The sequence below is a fragment of the Helicoverpa armigera genome, chromosome 7, assembly GCF_030705265.1.
Source record: "Helicoverpa armigera isolate CAAS_96S chromosome 7, ASM3070526v1, whole genome shotgun sequence".
Taxonomy (NCBI): Eukaryota; Metazoa; Arthropoda; class Insecta; order Lepidoptera; family Noctuidae; genus Helicoverpa; species Helicoverpa armigera.
In genome coordinates, this window is record NC_087126.1 from 8,005,570 (window position 1) to 8,025,823 (window position 20,254).

A 20,254-nucleotide genomic window follows, 5' to 3' on the forward strand; every position below is an offset into this window, starting at 1 on the left:
ATTTGTTTTTATTATCATTGTGATATTGGCTGAAAGTAACCGCTAACAGAACGGTATGAGTTGAAGAAAATCTAGTATATTTTTAGAACTGTGAAAGGATATGTTCTTGCTTTAGAAAACATTTCTCTTTTGCTTATTTTCTTTCTACCTATCTATATACTAATTGTTGAACAACCCCATTTTGAAAGTTCATGAAGGAATATCGAAAATTAGAATATATCTCATTTGCTTAGCCTTTTCCTAACAACGTTGTTGAGGTCGGCTTCTAGACCAAACATAAACCTCACGTCTAAACCCTATCAAAAAATCAAGACAAAAAGTTCTGAAACGCAAAACAAGACGTATAGTCGACATTTTACACTCGACAAATTGCAGTAGACGCACAACACAATCCCATCGAGTTTGTGTACCGAAAACAACCATCCATCTCGCCGCAAAAATATCCCAAACCAATAATAAATCACCGAACATTTCTCAATCGACATTTTATACTAAAACGTACGGAACTTACCAGTTAGACGCGACTGTTTACTAACGTATTGAACTACTATGGTACGCTAAGTCGGGTTGTACTCGAACGAGTTTCTTGAAATGAGTTTCTGGATGTCTTTCAGGAGAAAGTTGTATAGATGTAAGCTTTTACTCAATGTAAGAAGAAAATGTGAGTTCGTGTCGTGACCAGTACAGGTCATTTCGCACCCTTATTTATTTTAAATAAGTATTCTATTTTCATCAAAACGCATTTCGTTGTTATGCTAATACAAAATAATAATATGCAAATATTCAGTAACAAAACCTTGTGTCACGATGACTCTCAAATCCATAACCGTTTTGAACGTCAAAACCTAATCAAAGTTACATAAAACAAAAATATTATTACACCTTTGTATCTGCCGCGATTTTGTCACTGAAATATAATCGACATGTTATTTCATCATTGGACGTATCATTGACTTTCTGTTATTGCTCGTCCGTATCGTAAATGAAAATTTAATGGCCGGTGAAACAAAATACTGGTGCGTTTAAACTAATATGGAACTTTAGCCGCCAAACGATATTAATGTCCCTTCGAGTATATAGAAACGTGTCGTATAAAAGAACGATTGTAAGTCAGTCTTTTGTCTAACGGTTGACTTTATCATTAACCTCTTGTTTCAATATTTGTAAGGCATTGAAATGAACTTTCTCGGAATAAAATCAAACGTCAATTGTAACGTAATGGATCTTTTCCCATAGGTATAAAATTCGCCTACTCCTAATCTCACTCTAGATGTTATTTGCGATTCGCATATTGACACGAAACCAAATGTTACATTTTACGAAGGTCTGATATCGCACAAAACACAATAAACTTTGACTGTTTCCAAATACGTTTCACTACATAAAACCGAAATAGCACCAACAAAACGTGAACTCGATCACTCAAACGTTCAATTACAAACCAATCGAGTTATCACGGTAAGTGCCAGCATACACGATCCCAAAAATACGCACGTACGGTGCAAAGTGACTAACGCATTCGGAAATTGTGAATGTCGTGTCGACAGCCAGTTCAAATGACATCAATAGTGCAACGAACGAGTGCAGCGGTGCAAAATGTAGATACGACCATTTAAAAATACAAAGCTTGCAGTTTTGTTTCAGTTATTGGGGTGTATTAGTTTGTTTTTGTATTGTTGTTTTATAAATCGGATGTTAATAAATGTTTTCTTTAACTGACTTAAAAAAGAAAGTATGTGCGTAAGTAAGTTTGCATGTACACTTGTGAGCGATTATCATACGTTTGGCTCAACCTATTTAAATGCGGTTTTCAGCACAATATTTATCAGTCTAGAGAAGGCGTTAGATATGGGTATGTGTCAGGTATTGATGCCCTTTTTATTGAAAAAAAAAGTTTTTTTTTTTATAGAATCTCAACAGCTTTTAGTAAGTATTTAATTCCTTCGGTTATTGTGTAGATGTTTTTTGAGATGCATTTTTATTCCGACGAAATATCTTCCGTTGACCTCGTAAGAAACCAAAAAGGTTTTACCAAACTCGCTAATTAAAAATCAAGTTATCGCAGTAAGTGCAAACAACGTTCAGAAAATACTCCCTTACGGTACGGAATGACTAACGAAGTCGGATTCGGAAATTGTCGAACATTGCCGATTCTTTGCGAAAATGCTGAGTGCAACGAACGTTTTAGGTACAATACACACGGACGATTTAGCACGACAAATTGCGAATATGTGAAGTATTTTTGCAATAGTTCCCGAGATTAAGACTTTGCTACATCTAAATTGAATTCGCTGGGAAAACAAAGGGTTTCTTAGTATTAGAAAAAGGGTTTGAAGATAGATAATTTATTCTTCAACTTTTATTATTACAAAGATAGATTCAATCTTTTGTTTGCGTTTCATCTTTCAGATGGGAATAGAATGCATATCGTTTTCTTGATTGGAATTCTAGATTTGAAACTTGCCTGAAACTTGCCTTGCTTGAAAAATGCAAGGAAATACTGAATTCCTTATCGAAACCACAACTTTAAAGCACTATACGTTATTATAATGTGACAACTGGGCATCCAGACGCAATTTGTCAAAATGGACTCGTAGTCAGTCGAACTATCCAAGTCCAGATGACAAATAGATAAATACTTTAAATAAAATATATGGATGCTCTATAAATAGTTTATAGCTCTATTGATAGAATGTACGTGAAGTAAACAAAGATATACCGATTGTTTTCACTTGAGATATTGGTTCCGTATCACAACATGTTTTTGTTGAAACGCTGAAGCAAATAAGTTACTACCGTTATGCAAAAATATGAGTATTTTTGGAAAATATTAACGAATAGCTTGTGAATTTTACGAGCCAATTCCATGCAGAATGAGACTGTAAAAATACAGGTAAGTAGTAAATTTTTAACAGCGGATTCTCTCAAAAGTTCTGAAAGTTTACGTAACAAGCGGCTTCTAAACATAAATTAAACGTGTAATTATTCAAAACTGCTCAGCAGTCAGCACTCAATCAATAGAGCGACGATACAACCTTGCGCAACTAAGAAGTCGGCTAGTCAAACACACTGGATTCAAGAATATCAGCCAATTAATCAATCAATGACATCTACACTACATTGGCATACTCTTAGCTTAATTACTCTGTGGCATTTTAACGGAAATATTTGTGTCTATGAGTGTACCGCTTACCTTTAGGCTTTGAATCTGTCTTCATAATTGACAAAGGTAGAAGTACTCTTTATAGAAGATATGATGAACTTTATAAACTTGTATGTCAATGTTAATATTAGCTAGTCTAAATATTCAAAGGAGTGAAGGAATGTCTCCACATAACGGCGAAAACAAGAGACAAACGCGTGAATAGTATGTAAATACTATTTCATCCAGAAGTCTGTTATCTACTTAGGTCGTTAACCGAAATGTGGCGGTTGTCGCTGAGCCGTACTCTGTCCCTGGCAGCTGGCTGGGAGACGACAACGGCTCGGTTGCATTGGTGGCGCGGTGTTCTACGGATTCTCGCTCTTAGAGAGGGGATCGGGATACGTGGCTGCCGCGTGGGGTGACATAGCCCTTATAGGGGTGTACTTCTCCCCAAACCGCCCTCTCACGGACTTCGAGGACTTTCTAGAGGTCCTCGCCAGGGTGGCAAGTGGAGTGGTGCAGCACCGGGTGTTGGTCTTAGGCGACTTTAACGCCAAGTCGGCAATATGGGGTAACCCGACCACCAATGCCCGAGGACGAGAGGTGGAAGCCTGGGCTTTGTCGTCCGGTCTGTCCCTGCTGAATAGGGGAACAGTACACACCTGCGTGCGGCAGCAGGGGGGCTCCATCGTGGACCTCGCCTTTGCCTCCCCTTCTTTGGCGGCCTGTGTAGTGGACTGGCGGGTGGAGCTGGTGGAGACGCTGTCAGACCACCGATACGTGCGGTTTGATGTTTCCACCCCAGGCTCCCAGGGGACCCAGGAGGGTCGGTCGCACTTCCCACGGTGGGCGCTCTCCCGCCTAGACCGGGAGGCCGCTACAGAGGCGGCTTTCGTCCAGGACTGGCTGTCCCCTCCTGTAGTAGTCCGGGATGTGGACGCCACAGCGGCCGATTTAAGGGTCTCCCTGACCGAGGTGTGCAACTCTAGCATGCCTCTGTCTCATCGTCCGCCTCCTAGGCGCGCCGTCTATTGGTGGTCGGAGGAGTTGGGGGATCTACGGGCCGCCTGTGTGGCAGCCAGGCGGGCCTACACAAGAAGCAGGCGGCGGCGCCTTCGCGACCTCGACAACGAGGACCGCCTCTATGCAGCCTACATAGAGGCCAAGTCAACATTGACGGCTCAAATGGGCACAGCCCAGGATCGCGCGAGGGCGGAGATGCTTGAGGGTCTGGACATGGATCCCTTTGGGAGGCCCTACAAGGCGGCACGCAACAAATTGCGCCCGTACGGTCCCCCAGTTGCCGAGACCCTCGAGCCGTCGTTACTGGATGGGGTTGTTCAGTCCCTGTTTCCGCGCAGGGACAACTTCACTCCACCCGTGATGAGCGCCCCGCAGGGTGCGGCTCCATCGGCCGAGGAGGTCCCGCCGGTTACGGAGGACGAGGTGGAGAAGGCAGTTTCCTGCCTCAGGGGAAAAAAGACGGCCCCAGGTCCAGACGGCGTTCCCGCAAAGGTGGTGGCCATCACCGCCTCCCAGATGGGAGAAAGGTTTCGGGACCTCTTCAGTGCGTGCCTGACGTGTGAGAGGTTCCCAAAGCCATGGAAGGAGGGCCAGTTGTGCCTTCTTCGGAAGGAAGGGCGGCCGGTGGACTCCCCATCGGCATACCGACCCATCGTTTTACTGGATGAGGTCGGTAAAATGTTCGAGAGGATCCTCGCTGCCCGTATCACCAGGCATCTGAGCACAACTGGCCCAGATCTAGCGGACGCTCAGTTTGGTTTTCGAGCTGAACGTTCGACAATTGATGCCCTGTCCCGACTCAAGGGCCAGGTGAGGGAGGCGATGGATGCAGGAGATGGACTGCTGGCTGTGTCATTCGACATAGCCAACGCCTTCAACTCAATTCCTCACTCCACCATACTGGAGGCCCTCCGCTTCCATGGGGTGCCCCCGTATCTGCGGGGACTTTTGGCTGACTACTTAAGGGACCGTACAGTCATCCTTGTGGACAAGTCGGGCCAGCTCCGACGTTACGTCGTCGAGTCCGGTGTCCCGCAGGGTTCTGTTCTAGGGCCACCTTTGGAACATCGGATTCGACTGGCTTTTGAGGGCATCCTCCCCGTGGCACTTCTGTCATCTGCTATGCAGACGACACCCTTCTGACTGCCCGAGGGAGAAATTTTGGAGAGGCGGCCAGCTTGGCCTCGGCGGGCGGTTCTCAAGTGGTGGACAGAATCTCCCGCCTAGGGCTGACGGTGGCGCTGCACAAGACCGAGGCCGTGTTCTTCCATGGGTCTCGGCAGCACCAACCGCCCGACGCTCATATCCATGTGGAGGGTGTCCGCATTGAGGTACAGCCCCAGATGAAATATCTGGGCATAGTCCTAGACAGTAGATGGCGCTTCAGAGCACACTTCAGCGGCTTGTCGACGCGCCTGATGAGGACCGCGCGCCCTCTCATGGCTCCTCCCAAACATCGGGAGGCCCGGCGACCAATGCCGGCGTCTATACGCCGGCATACTCAAAAGTATGGCACTGTACGGGGCCCCAATCTGGGCAGACTCATTGTCCAGTCGAGTGAACGCCGCTGCCATCCGCAGGCCACAAAGGCCATTGCACAGCGGGTGGCGAGAGCGTATCGCACGGTGAGCTTCGCGGCGGCGTGCGTTCTGGCGGGAACCCCTCCCTGGGAGCTCGAGGCATGGGTGCTCGCCAGAGTGTACGACTGGACGGTGGCGCAGAAGGCGCTAAACCGGCGCCCAGACCCGATAGAAAAGGAAGAGGTGCGTGAGGAGGCAAGGGAGGCAATAACTCTGCACTGGGCCGAAGACCTTGCCTCGGCAACGTACGGGCGCTGGACGCTGGATGCCGTTGGGCCTGTCCTGAACGGATGGCTCGATCGGCGGCATGGGTGCCTTTCGATGCGCCTGGTGCAGGTACTGTCCGGGCATGGCTGCTTCGGATCGTACCTGCACCGGATTGGGAGGGAGGAGACTCCACAGTGTCACCACTGCGAAGCCACGGTGGATACAGCAGAGCACACACTTCAGGTGTGCTCATCGTGGGCTGAACCCCGCCGCGCCCTGATGACAGTGGTCGGGAACGACCTCTCGCTTCCCAGCGTGATTGCCGCCATGCTGGGAAGTGGGGAGGCATGGGAAGCGGTAGCCTCCTTCTGTGAGGACATTATGTCACAGAAGGAAGCGGCGGAGCGCATGCGGGAGAACGACCCTCTCGCGGTGCCGCTTCGCAGACGAAGAAGGGGCAGAAGACGACAAACACGATGTCCGTCCCCATCCGCCCCGGGGGGTGATCAGCGGGCGACAGGCACGGGGGCGCCACCGCCTGCATCACAAGGATCAACCCCTGCGCTCCGGCCATTATAAGGACCCTTCCCTACTAGAGGGAGGTATGAGGGGCCTGCCGTAAGGCGGGCAATCGCCGGTGGGGGACTGGACGCCATAGATTCCCAGACCCCTTCCACTCAGGCGAGGTCGGAGTGCCGCTGGGCCTTTTTAGTGGGTATACCGGAAACGATTTAACCGGGGAGTCCCACATACCCCTCTCCCGTCCCCCGACGGGAAGGGGATGCGTAATAGCATTTTTAGCCCAGCGACAACAAAAAAAAAGGTCGTTAACCGAATACTGAACTTAGAACAGTATTTTTGGCTCAGAATCACCCAAACAAACATGTTTTTAATCCAATTACATGCAAAGATATTACTCAATCATTAATGTACCTATTACATTATTAAGAGTTTTGCTAATCCTTTCGTCATGGAACATATTTTTGGATAGAAAATTCAATATTGTACTGAATATCGCTCTGGAAAAAGCAGATCAATTCATTACGAATAAAATTTCTTCCCCCTTTTATCTAAGCGTGGAAGCTGAATCTGTCAGGTCACGTCTCATATTCCAATGATGTGATTAGGTGCCCAGTGTAATATTAGGTCGCATATCAAAAAATGCAACCCAACTAATTACTGTACAAAAACCTACACACGCGCCAAAGTTCAAAAAACTGAATGGCTGTTACTACTTACTGTTACCATGAACATCGACCCTTTAAAGTTCTCAGTAAGTCTTTTTTCAGATTCGTAAAGCAATTAAGTCTCGCCTCATTAGCTCCCCAAAAGAAAGGATGGCAAGATTTTTCAGTAATCAGAACTGTAGCTCGGAAAAACGCTGGGCTGTTGTGAAAAAAATCATCCGTAATGGTGTTTACAATTCAGCATCAAGTTACTTTTTACTGCACACGCAATCTACGTACCCATAGCCAAATAACGTCAACGAAAATAACACCCAACAAAGCAGTGAATAACATAAGAAATAACTATCTAAATATAACTTTTATTTCGCGGAAATAACGTTCCAAGCAAATATATTTGGTTGTACCTACATAACGATGTTTATATGCTTCGAAACTTTTCGAACCGTAGATGCAGTTTCTTAGATACGTTTTCGGAAGTACAGTCGCGTAGCAAACAGTTAGGTACCCGCGAACTCATTCTTACGAGTCAATAACACCGTTTCGCGAAATATATGGGATAGCGAGTTTAATACCCATTTCAAGTTATTCCTACGTACTGCTACTGTATGCGATTTTGTTGAACAAAATTTCACCTGAGACATATTGTACTGCGACTGTATTTTTATTCGTAAATTCGTAGAAGTTTTCCGTTGAAACATTTATCTTTTAGAAAAGGATTATTTCGAAATGTTTGACGTTAACGTCTATATTTTTGGCTTATGGTGATATGTTGATGATCAATTTAAATTCTGTGCTGACACTAATCCAAATTAGTTGAATGTTTTTATTATAATTTCCAAGAGATTGGCATTCACTGAGCATTGATTTCTCATACCTACTTGAATATTTGTCTTACGGATAAGGAAAAAGGTAGAGGTTATTTAAGGTACAAAAATACAAAGGAATGACTTTTACATTCTTTCTTATGCAATATTTCGGATTTATGACTTTTTCTCTTTGTACTTCTGTCCCCTAGTATTTTGCATGAGGTAGCCCTAACGTGTGTTACGTAACTTTTTTTCATATCAGGCCGTGCTTGCCAATAAAAAGGTTTTACTAACGAAGCACGTGAATGTAGGTCAAATTTTTAGTTTGTAACTAAAATGAAATATCTAATTAAAATATAAAAAGTTCGAGCTGAAAACCTTGAGACTGGTCGATGTCGTGAGGCCTAAAGGTTAATTTGTTGGTGAAATAAAATGTTAGCGACTTGGTTTATGTAAAATATTGCTTTTGATAGGCAAAGGCACTCATAGAACATTTTTTCTCTGAAATTCTTAGTACGACCGAACAAAAAGAAATAAGTATAGTGAGTAGATATATACGAAGTGTATATTTTAGACAGAGTATTTTTTTCTGTGGTATAGCTTTAGTAATGACAACTTTATCTTTAGTACCTACCTAATTACATATCGAACATTATCTCCATACCACAAAGTCTAAAAATAACCCCGCTTTCCTTATAGCCAGGGAAATTCTTATCAATGCATTCCTACAACACGAAAAACAGGCTAAAGTCTTGTTAATTATCGATTACGTATCTCCGATTAAATCTCGTATTACAAACGCATAATGACATGAGTAGGTACGTCTACCATGAATTTACAGCAATAGTAGGTACCTAGGTGCATATTTGTCGATACTCGATATCGACGGCGTAATTTTTTGTATGGCGAATTTCAGTTCTGTGGAGCCGTAGGTATCTCTAGGGGCGCTATAAAAATTGCCATCGAGTATCGACAAATACTTTTAACTCATAGTAAGAGCTCCCGCATACTGCAAACTTTTAGTCGGCCGGTAGTTTGTTCGGGCTCATAAATCAGTAGGGAAATGAATGGTAGTACCCCCATGACTCTGATCAAGTATTTAGCCGGTATCAGACTGCCTAAAAACTTTGATTGAATGCACGATTTACTTTAAAAAATATTTTTTTCTAACCATCAGGCCAAGGTTCAGCCGACTACTAAATCTGCGGTTTGCAGATCTCCAATGGTACTGATATGCCAACAGCTGTACCAGTGGTAATTTCACTTCCCATTACAAGTTAAGTCGATTTTAATTACTGAAACGAATATACTCGTCGTTTAGTCGATTATAATCAGTTTGCGCTGGTTAGTACGACTATTTAACGTGTTTAGTATAAGCCAGTTACAGTGTTATGGGTTTTAGATGGTGACGCTTAGAACCATGATTAAAGATGAAATAGATTGCCTACTCGACTATTTTTTTAGAGCATGCTGAAAGCTGTGTTAACCTATGGGCATTTTAGTTTTACGATTCTTTGATTCGATTCATTAAAGGACCAAAAAAAATTAACATTTCTATGAAATAATTAACACATTAATACTTACTTGCAATAGAAGTCAGACGGGCAAATAGTTTATATATCGGGATTAGCCCTTGAGCCTAGAAAGAATCGTAGATACTACTACGAGACATATAAAATAAACCTACCCTTCAAATTGAGCACTAAGAATTTTTAAGACACCTTGTCTTAAAAATTATTTCAAAACTAACTAAGGCAAGCAGTTGCAAATTTTACGATTAACCCCATTTCAAGTTGTTTGAAAACTATTACAGTTTTATGAAGCAGTTATTTAAGACTGCTACATAAAAACTTCGTAGCTTACACTCAGCTCAACAGAGTTTTGTATTCCAACAATAATTCGGAATAAAGAAAATTCACGTGACCAGAGACTGTTTTTTGACCAGAGACAATTTGTTTTTATTGATAACTAGCTGGTGCCCGCGACTTCGTCTGCGCAGGTTTAGTATTTCGAACAATATGTTTACAAATTGTAGCCTATGTGTTATTCTGATGTATAAGCTATATTATTGTAAAGTTTCATTAAAATCCATTCAGTAGTTTTTGCGTGAAAGAGTAACAAACATCCATACATCCATACATACAAACTTTCGGGTTTATAATATTAGTAGGATTAAAAACAAATTGTCTTCAGAGTTCAAATTTAAAAAGTAGGTACTAATGAGTTTCCAATAATTTTACTTCAATGATTCTTGATAATGAATACGAAAAGGTAAGGAACACCATAATAAGTTTTTTTATTTCATGAATTTCTGTAAAATGTCCTAATAAGTGTATCCCTTAAAACTATTTTAATAAAACTCCCAAAACAAGACTAAATCCTAACTTTAGCAGTCCGCAATATAAAAATAGTACAACGCACATTAGGTACTACTATCTAAATAAATGAACGGATTTTAATTCGTATAAAAAAATACTTAAACAAAATGTCAATGCTTGAACTTCAGTTTCGACCATTAAAAATGCGAATGCACCCCGTGCAAAACTATAAACGGAAACATAAAAGTAGAGGTGCAAGTAAGTAAAAAGACAGAATTATTCACAGTTCAAGTTTCTTTCTCTTCAAATAGAAAAACAGCCAAGAAGCTCCGGGGCTACTTAAGACTGTACCACCGACAAAACATGAATTTTCTTAGTTTTCTTTCATTTAATGAATACTCAAAAAACGATTTCACTTTTCAGTTATATATTAAAAAAAAACAACGTACTAAGTTTTTTTTTTAATTTAACTTGTCATCAGTATTTATAAACGGTTCTGATATAGGTACCACAAGAAATTAATCACAAACGCGTGGGGTGATCGAGTTAAACAATTTTCTAAGTGGTTTGTAACTGTTAACGTCAAGTCTCTGTCGATTAGTGAAATAGCCACCGCAGTAGAATAGGTACAAGTAAAAAGTTTAAAGCTCAACTAAAGTAAGGCTTAAAAAATCTCGGCTGTATACGAAAAATATTTTCACGTTTCAAAAACTTTTATCTCTATTTAGGAGTAGAAAATAATGCAAATGAAAGTTAATTTAAACGGAACGACTAGACGACCAACGCATCTTTTTAAACTACGGTCATCTATCTTCGATAATAATGCGTTTATCATAATCATAAACTAATGTTAACGCACATTCCATATAATGGCCCAATAACTGCCGACCTACGCATTTTCTCATAGTTTCCGCAAACACAATTATCTATAACTACGGCAATAAAATGAAGCACTTAGGTACTAATTAAAGAATGCATTAAGTATGTAAAAAAATAAAAAATAAACAATAACCAACCAAAAACTCCGGAACAAAAAAATCCAAATCAAACAGTGCACAAAATAAAAATCACTTCACACCAATAGAATGTTTCGGCACACCGGTACAGCACACAAATAAATCGAAAGAAAATCTTACAAAGCTCTGAAAGTTAGCTAAACACTGTTAAGGACACCAACACACAACTTTACCATTTGCCGCCAACTGCTCCAAATTTTTCAAGTACAGAAAAAAAATATATAGTTCGATAATTTCGTTTAATTATTCGCGAATTCGAGTTTAAAGTTTCGCGTCGCGTCGCCGCGCGTTACTCCGGGAATGTGGAATTTTCGGCTATGATGGGGAAGATGCTCGCATAGCTGTGGCTTAGATGAGACTGTGGTGAGGTACCGCGCCGATCCAACTGTGTGGCCGGAGCCGACTTTCGCCCCGACCGGTCGCCCTACAGCTCTGGCGACCGGTGACGCATCCAGGAACTCTGTTAATTCACTATATTTAACACCGTGACTAAATTTTTTTCTCGGGATATTCTAATGTGTTAGATCCCTTAGTGACAGCCACATTATGCAGGAACGCCCTTAAACTTTAAAAACACGAAAAACGTTTCTCAAACTGTTAGAGCACGCTACACAGTGATTCACGCTCCATACAAAGGCGGCCATAAATACGAAACTCACAAATACTTTTAACTAATTTATTTTACACGTTGAAATATGTTAAGAGAAGTGTAAATTATTAAAATTATAACATATCCACAGTCATTAAAAAATATATCATTACTATTTAGGTGTAAAAATGTCTCGCAGTAATTTTGTTTTAGACGATAAACCTAGAACATGTCATACTGCGACTTTTAATGAAAAATCTATATAAATAATGGTTATTTATATCAAAAACAACCATAAAGGAATAAAATAAAACAACAAAAATACACGAACAACCTTTTTTGCAAATACACACAAAACACAAAATATACCAGAATACATTCAAGCTCAAAAGTATTTACTACAAACAGATAACAAATCTAGTACAATTTTTGATAGTACACCTTTTGTTTTTGACAGGGAACTTTCGTAAACCTGTTAGGAAGGGATCTGAATGAAGAAGTTGATGGTTCAACTTTGTCAGACTTCTGAGATACATGTAACTCAATTCGCTCTACATCAATATTTTCAACTACATTCAGCCAATCTAAATATTTCTCTATAAACTTAGACCTACTACGATTTGATATTGCCCAATAATGAGAAATTCGTTTACATACATTCATAATTTTATTACTTAAAGTCTCTAGTTTGATATTTTCGATGTCATCCGAAAGGCACGATGTTTCTGTAAAAGTATTCAGGACATGTTGCATTTTCATTTGGACTACCCTCTTTAGAGTGCCAAATATCAAAAATAGTCGTCCTCGAAACAGAACATTTGAAAACTTTACCTAAAACAACATGAAAGCTGAACTTAAAATATAAAGCTTTTTTCTTTACTATGGACATGCATACTTTGACACTCCTTTAACCCAAGAAGGGGCAGAAAGATGCAGATGAAACTTATATGGTTTTATAAGAACATCCTCTTTATTCGAAAAACATTTGCCTCAAGTGCAGCACTGAGCAGCAAAAAGTTATAGGTCCAAATGAAATCAAAGTATACCAAACAAATCTACAAAAACGCTACCTTCAATAAAAAAATAAAATAAAATATTAAACGCATTAAAAAAAATAAAAAAGTAGTTGATAATAGAAGTACATACCTTGGTCTTGGACCTCCATACTGTCACCATACGTAAACACTTGATTTGGAATAGTGACACTCAAAAACAAAGTGTTAAGTTTTGATGACTCACACGTTGCGATAATTAGACTCGAGATGCGCTAACTTCCGATGCACAAAAGTGAATAATAAGTTGACCTTATGACACTGGTATTTAGAGTTTTCGGAAGCTTCTTTACTTGTTAATCACTTAGTAAGTAGATCTAATGGGGATAAGCCGATGTCATTTTTCGATTTATGGCCTTAGAGTGAATCACTGTGCGCTAGGGGTAGAGCGATAAAGTCCGTCTATGAACGTATACTGCCGGCACCAACATTTTTGCAAGTTTGCATTCTTTTATTGCTTCGCCATGTTTTAATCATTTATTTTACATTCGATTTTTCAATCGGAAGTGCGGTGTCATTGCAAGAAATTGATGCGCTGAAATGTTTGTATACATACAATACTTGATATCGATTAGTCTATAAAAAGTCGATTCATCATTATCCAACTTAGGAATATCACAATACGGCTGCAATATTCATGTTGCTAATGTCTAAGCATAATTTTGCCTGAAGTAGGTCAGTTATTTAACGACGAAAATAAATAATTCTTTGGAAACAACATCAAATTACCGGGTAGCGAGAAAAACAATTAAAGGCCATTTTAATAATAACTGCTGAATGACGAATAGAAAACCGCGAACTGACTCGACTTATATGGCGCGGCGGGTTTAAAATAAAGCAAGATGAGAATTTATTTATTAATCCTACTAATATTATAAACGCGAAAGTTTGTATGTATGGATGTATGGATGTTTGTTACTCTTTCACGCAAAAACTACTGAATGGATTTTAATGAAACTTTACAATAATATAGCTTATACATCAGAATAACACATAGGCTACAATTTGTAAACATATTGTTCGAAATACTAAACCTGCGCAGACGAAGTCGCGGGCACCAGCTAGTAGTTATATAGTTACCTAACCTGTGGTTAAGGATTTTCAGGTGCATAATAAGTTCAAAAAAAATATTTAGCCTCAAAAGGAAAACAGAAACAGATACAAAAATAAACGGAACAGTAATAAAGACGTTATCTGGTATTATGTCACCAGTAACCCAGTTTGAGCACAAAGCGAAGTTAGAACAAGGATTGCTGGGACCGCAGGAAGTGACAGGAGCAGGATATTCCGACGGCGAGTGGAACTGCCACGGAGCCGCGGAGTTTACAACAGTTGCATAGTTCTCCAAGCTATTTATGATCGCCTGGTACCGTGATTTCTCTATTCAGGATATTTATTGTATGACTTATGCTGGATTTTAATTTGTTTTTTTTTTTATTTGTCAAATGGTTTTTTAGGAAACATTATTAAAATATTTCTTTCGTTTTACTATGTTTTCTTCGTTCATCTTATTCTTCTGTACATGCATGTGGGGTTCGTACCTTGTAATGTAATTTCAAATATTTTCTTAGACTGTTATAAACTAATTATTCATTGAAGAGATCTGAGATCATCAGAGCAAGAGATATACTCGTAAGTTTCAAAGCATATGCACACACTTATACAGTTTCAAATATTGATAAAAATCTACTAGTGTTGATGCGATTTGAAAGTCAAATTTTCGAAGGAAATTAATTAATAATTAATCAAACGGCAGTTTTTAAAACTTACACATAATTAGGCTCGTTTTTCTTATGACAGAAAGCTGTCGTGAAGATCAACAAACAGTCTCATGATTAAGTCTTGTAAATATTAGAAGCTTAATGTAATTATTAAATACCGTATCTAATTATTTAATAATTAGATACGGTAATTATTAAATATTGTTTCTCTTGTAAAAAATGCCAATTTTTTATTATTATTATTCGTCTGTTCATGAAAATATGCACTAAGTAGTGACAAATTCCGAAACAAGAAGCATTTTCTCATAATCCAAAAAGAAATAAAATAGAATTATGCCTAAACAATAGTATATGATGCTCATTCCTTTTATCTTAAATACCTATTATATTTAAAGGCATCTTTGTTTTCCTTCATAAGACGACGAAATAATCATCATAGAACAGTCTGACGATCATTATTGCAACCAATTTGAATTATCGTGTATTGTGACTCTGAGAATTTAAGCTCAAATATGTACTCACACAATCGGATCTTTAAATCCAACGCCTTGAAAACAAAGGGCCGTTGGACCTTCGTACATTTTCTTTAAGAACAAAGAAAATGTAAGCCTTGTTGTGAAAATATAAGACATTTTTAACGTGTGCATTTAAATTCTGTGTCTAGGAATTCGACTGCCTTTTTAGCACATTCTTAACATTTACAAACAAGTCCCGATACTTAGTAAATTTTCTAAAAATAAAAAATAATATTCTTGCGTAGTTCAACTTATCATATATGCCACAGCAGAGAATCGCTCGACTGACATCAATATTTGAATGCGACGAAAACGTGTGACTACAGTGTCATTCATTTAAACTTTCTCTCGAGTCTGACGCCCTTTGACTGATATCAATGGGCCCTCAACAAATAGCTTTAAAACGTTCGCCTCAATTGATAGCCTACTAAGAATTCATCGCAAGAATTGAGTATGAGTAACTACTTAACGCACGCTCCTTAATTTGCTTGTTTAGGCTCCGAACCCTTATACCGAGTTTACACGCAACGGTAGACTCGTCTCGAATGCAACATTTAAACCGAGCTTTACAGATTTTACTTTACACTGTGTAATTAAACTTTATTGAAAACATTAAAACAAATATGTGAAGCCTTCACGCAGCTGTGCACTCGTCTCCTAGAAACAGTGTAGGTGTTGGCGTATCAAACCAGCATCTGTTATTAAATACACCTTCAGCATTAGTTAAAATTATCGAAGTTGCAAGTCAGGTACCAGTTTAATGACAAACTTGATTTGGAAATTATTCGTTATCGCTCATCGATCTTGATCTCGCGGACAACTCACTCGTAGAGGCAGCTTCTGCAGAGCTACCGTCTGCAGTAATAAACAGAAATCCGATACTCTTGCTACGACAACCATTTAAACTACCTGATCTCTGATAACGCGATCGTTCCTTTTATTATTTACAACCTATACTCTGTCGTTCATTACGCCAAAATTGATTTTAGTTTTATTTATAGATCTGCACCGCAAATTGAACTACAATTAGTTGCCGACGAACATTAATTTGAGCTTCGAAGGCTAATCGTAACGCGAATTCATAATCGTTGTTGTTAGAATCACATTACAAATTCGAGCTCGGTAACAGCTGCGGCCTAAACTACAAATTCTAAGGCCTCGTATTAATTTATTCATTTACCCTTCACGCCCTAAATCCTTCGGTGGCGATGAATAAAAGGGGTCGATGCGCGTCGCCGCGTGCGCCGGCCCATCTATCACGCGCGATGCGCAGCAAATCGATTTCTAAGCACGTGTGATTTGTTATTGCATTATCGGCGATTTGTTCTATCACTTTTGTAATCTGTTATACAGACGCTACCGTTCCTTATTTGCACGTAAGATATACCTCAAAACCGTCAAAATTAACTGCCGTAGTTAAACCGATATCCTTTTTACTGGAATATTTTATTACAAATAAAAGTTGTTGACGTATCATAAGTTTTATATCGAGAGGTTTTATTATGCTTTTTGTAGTGTAAGTACGAGTAACCATGTAATTATTTCTGCTAGATATTATCGCTGTTGTTAATTAATTACAGATAGCGATCTGTTAAAGTTTAATATCAGCCGGCCGTGCGACGTCTTAACAGAGGAGCTTAACAAACTACCTGTTTGAAACTCTGGAATGTTAAATATTGCACAATAACCATAGATCATAATTAAAGAAAGATAATGTTGTTCTATGTGCGGATATCTTTGAAACCGGTACCAGAAGCTCGAAGATTTAACAGCGATTAATATTATCTTAATAATAATTTATTGCAGCGTCCTTTTCACCTTGCTCGGACTTATTACCGAACCTATGTTTATATTCGATGTTAGATTTAACAGTGAATGAAGTGAACGTTAGTATACACGTGTAAATTAGGGAAAGTGGGGACGTACGGCACACAGAATTATCTGTTTTACGATTCACGCCTTATAATGTTAATGAGAACTTGCGCTTTTCTATTTTATAGGAAGTGAGCAGCGCGGGGCCGTATTGTCTGAAAGGAAACATTGGCACAAATAGATCTCGAACAAAAAAAAATCCTTGTGGTTCGTACGGAAAGCGAAGGGTGAAATAGGAAGTGATACCGGTTTTTATTTCCGTCCCCACACTATGTATCGATTCCCCGCTGTCACCGCAACGGGGTGTTACTTTTGAAATCATTTTGATTGATGTGCACCCTGTATTGTTAACGTGCGAATCAAAAGAATATTGATTTGAATCTGACAAACAAATAATCTTTGTAGGTTTTTTATTATTTGCTTTGGGGATATTTTAATGCGTTTTTTAAGCCGTTGCGGCTTATCAGACAATTGTAATGTATTTGCAGGTGTGGCGTTTTAATATCTTCTGAAGCGAAACTCATCAATTGATTGACAACAACATTCCAAAAGCAATTTTTTGCATTATCAAATGATCAAATTATGTTGAATACTTTAATATATTTTAAGTACAAGTTATAATTAATTGATATGATATATAATTTCGTCAAAAGCGTTTACAACACTACAAAATTACAATTTCGTGTCTTGAATTGCAAATCACTGCGAACTAATGATGAAGTTATTATGATTCGTCATCATTTCTCTCATTATTTGATGTAAGTTCCTGCATTGCGTTATTAGCACTATTCGTACTCAACAAAAGACTATCAAAACCAATTTAAATAATAAAAGAATCTACTCAATATTGCGGTGTACAAAAGCATACATGTTCAAAAAATCTGCATAAAGTTAGATAAAATCTCACTTACCGCAAGTTGCTTACAATCGCAAACACGTATTGTTATTTTGAGAACTCGATTTTTAATTAGGGAAATATTATTATGCAAAGCTATCCCTAGCTTATGGAATGAAGATGTGAGCGGATGGGTGTCGTGTGCCAAACCGGTCTACTTTCAATAAAGCTGTAGCTTTTACAACGGTCCTATTGTTAACATTTTAATTGGCATTAACATCGGAGAATTAGCATAAGGGCGAGGGTCATAGTGATTCCGTTCCTATCTGTAGCTCCCTGTATTAGATAGCGCGATTAGTGAAACGCCAATGGAAGCAATCGGAGTGGATGTTGAAATAAATATTGATTGTAGACTATGAATATGTTAAGCTCTTGCTGATAGGCCGTTTTATTGATGGGGAATTGTTAATGTATTGGTAGTATTAGCAGATTATCTGCCCTCGTAAGATGGTAAGACGTTCGAAAGGGACTGACTTAATATTGCTTATTGCTATGTTAAGACTTGCAGTGTACTATATGTCGTAGGTTCTGGAAATGAATGCTAAGTGCGATTATAGCTTTGATTAATATTTCTTGACTTAATATGTATTTTTTTTCTAGTATGTTTTTTTACTCAAATCATTGAATGCTTGTTTTCATAACTTATTCATGGAAACCGTGAATTAGTGCCCTTAATATTTTGTAGAATATACATGTTAGATCAAGAATTTTATTGAATACAGAATTTGAAAGATTGCCTTGATGACGGAATAATTTTCTCTTGAGACGTGTCTGAATCACTTTTGTTGTGTAATCTGATGGGTGGAAAATCCGATCGACGACCTCCATACTTAATCGGATCAGATTAACAAAATACATATTTTGACTGTTTTGGAAATTATTAATCTACATATTCTTGCCCTACTTATTTTTAACTACATTTTTATATCTAACGGAAACGTTCCTTTCCACATATCACATTTAATTCCTCTCGAACTGTAGGCTTAATACAATTTATATAAGCTAAATACATTTTTGTGTTTTCACTAACTCCAAATCATTATGCAAAATACAATAAAAACCTCTAATCAGTCTTTAATTTCATATTCAACAAAATCAAATTAGTAAAACGAAGTATCGTGGGATATAAATTTTTAAAGCAACGCAATAAAATGAATGATATAGCGTATTAGTGGCAAGGCAATAAATAAATATTTATAGCATATTAAACATCAGTAAAATCTCAATGAACGGATGAGCTGTAACAGTGCTGTGTATTGTGAAACTTGATTAACAATAGAGATACTTACGTAACCGTAGCTTTAATCTGAAATGATTTTGAACTAAACGATAAATGTTGTCTGGTCGTAAACATAATATTTGGGAGTACTACTGGGCGTTTTATAGTCTGTCAGTTTAGTGTAATGATTGCGATACAAAGGATTTGTTAGTCAGTAGAACTTTTCGTGTAATATTACCAATTTACACGCGAGTTAACCTATGTCATACATATGAGCAGCAGTCAGTTCCCCATGGCAAGATTGAAACGAAAATCATGCTTGAATCTTTATGTTGTAGATGCTTACGTTGACATTTTCCAAGAAAATTATACAAAGACTGTAATATACCATAGATAAATCCTGTTCACATTTCTACGTTTCACCTTTGTAAGCTCTATTGTCATAGTCAAAATCAAGAACAAAACTATCTCTTAAACAATTAACACAAATTCTTTCTTCTCATCAAATCACGACACGGGTCATAAGCATTCCCCGTCGCCATTACATTTACAAAGTAAGTAAGAATCTATGCGGAGTCTTAAGGTATGTCATTTACAAATGTCTGCGTACATTAGTAGCTGTAATACAACTTTAGAAGCTAATGAAAATATCTTTGCAGTGACAGCTAGCTACCGTGTTACGTCGAGACTGTTGCTAAAGGTAATTTTTAGTCTTTCTTATGCTGCAGAATATTGCTATAAGATATAATAGAGAACTGTGTAGTTCTTATAAGTATATAATGTTACCTGTATGAAAAATAATGAGAAATGAACTAAAGCCTCATAAAAATCTTTGCTTATCAAACACATACTAAATACATACTTTAAAACAAAACTGCATACTTTGTCATAATTTTTGGGGTGTTCATAAGTAGAGCAACATCTACCCCATAAACTATACCCAACACTCATTAACAGAAAGAGCTTAAATATTTTGACTCATACCACAAAGAGGAAAAATAAAATAAGTTTATGATCAACCTAATGCTACTGGATACCAACAGATAAATCAAGTTCACATAACTACAACAGCATAAAAATATTTCCGACCATTCCACGAACGATCGCGT

At 38.7% G+C, this 20,254-nt stretch overlaps 1 protein-coding gene across 4 annotated transcripts in view; it reads right to left on the reverse strand.

Annotated features, from left to right (window-relative positions):
• The window catches only part of LOC110373029 (RNA/RNP complex-1-interacting phosphatase), a 210,088-nt gene that overhangs the window by 94,091 nt on the left and 95,743 nt on the right, over window positions 1-20,254 (reverse strand). The window contains exon 1 of one of the 4 annotated variants that reach the window (XM_021329236.3): window positions 11,456-11,654. The exons of 1 other annotated variant lie outside the window; for it this stretch is intronic. The gene's annotated coding sequence lies outside the window, so the exon portion shown is untranslated. 2 more of the 4 variants (XM_049847459.2, XM_021329245.3) reach the window with 2 other exon arrangements.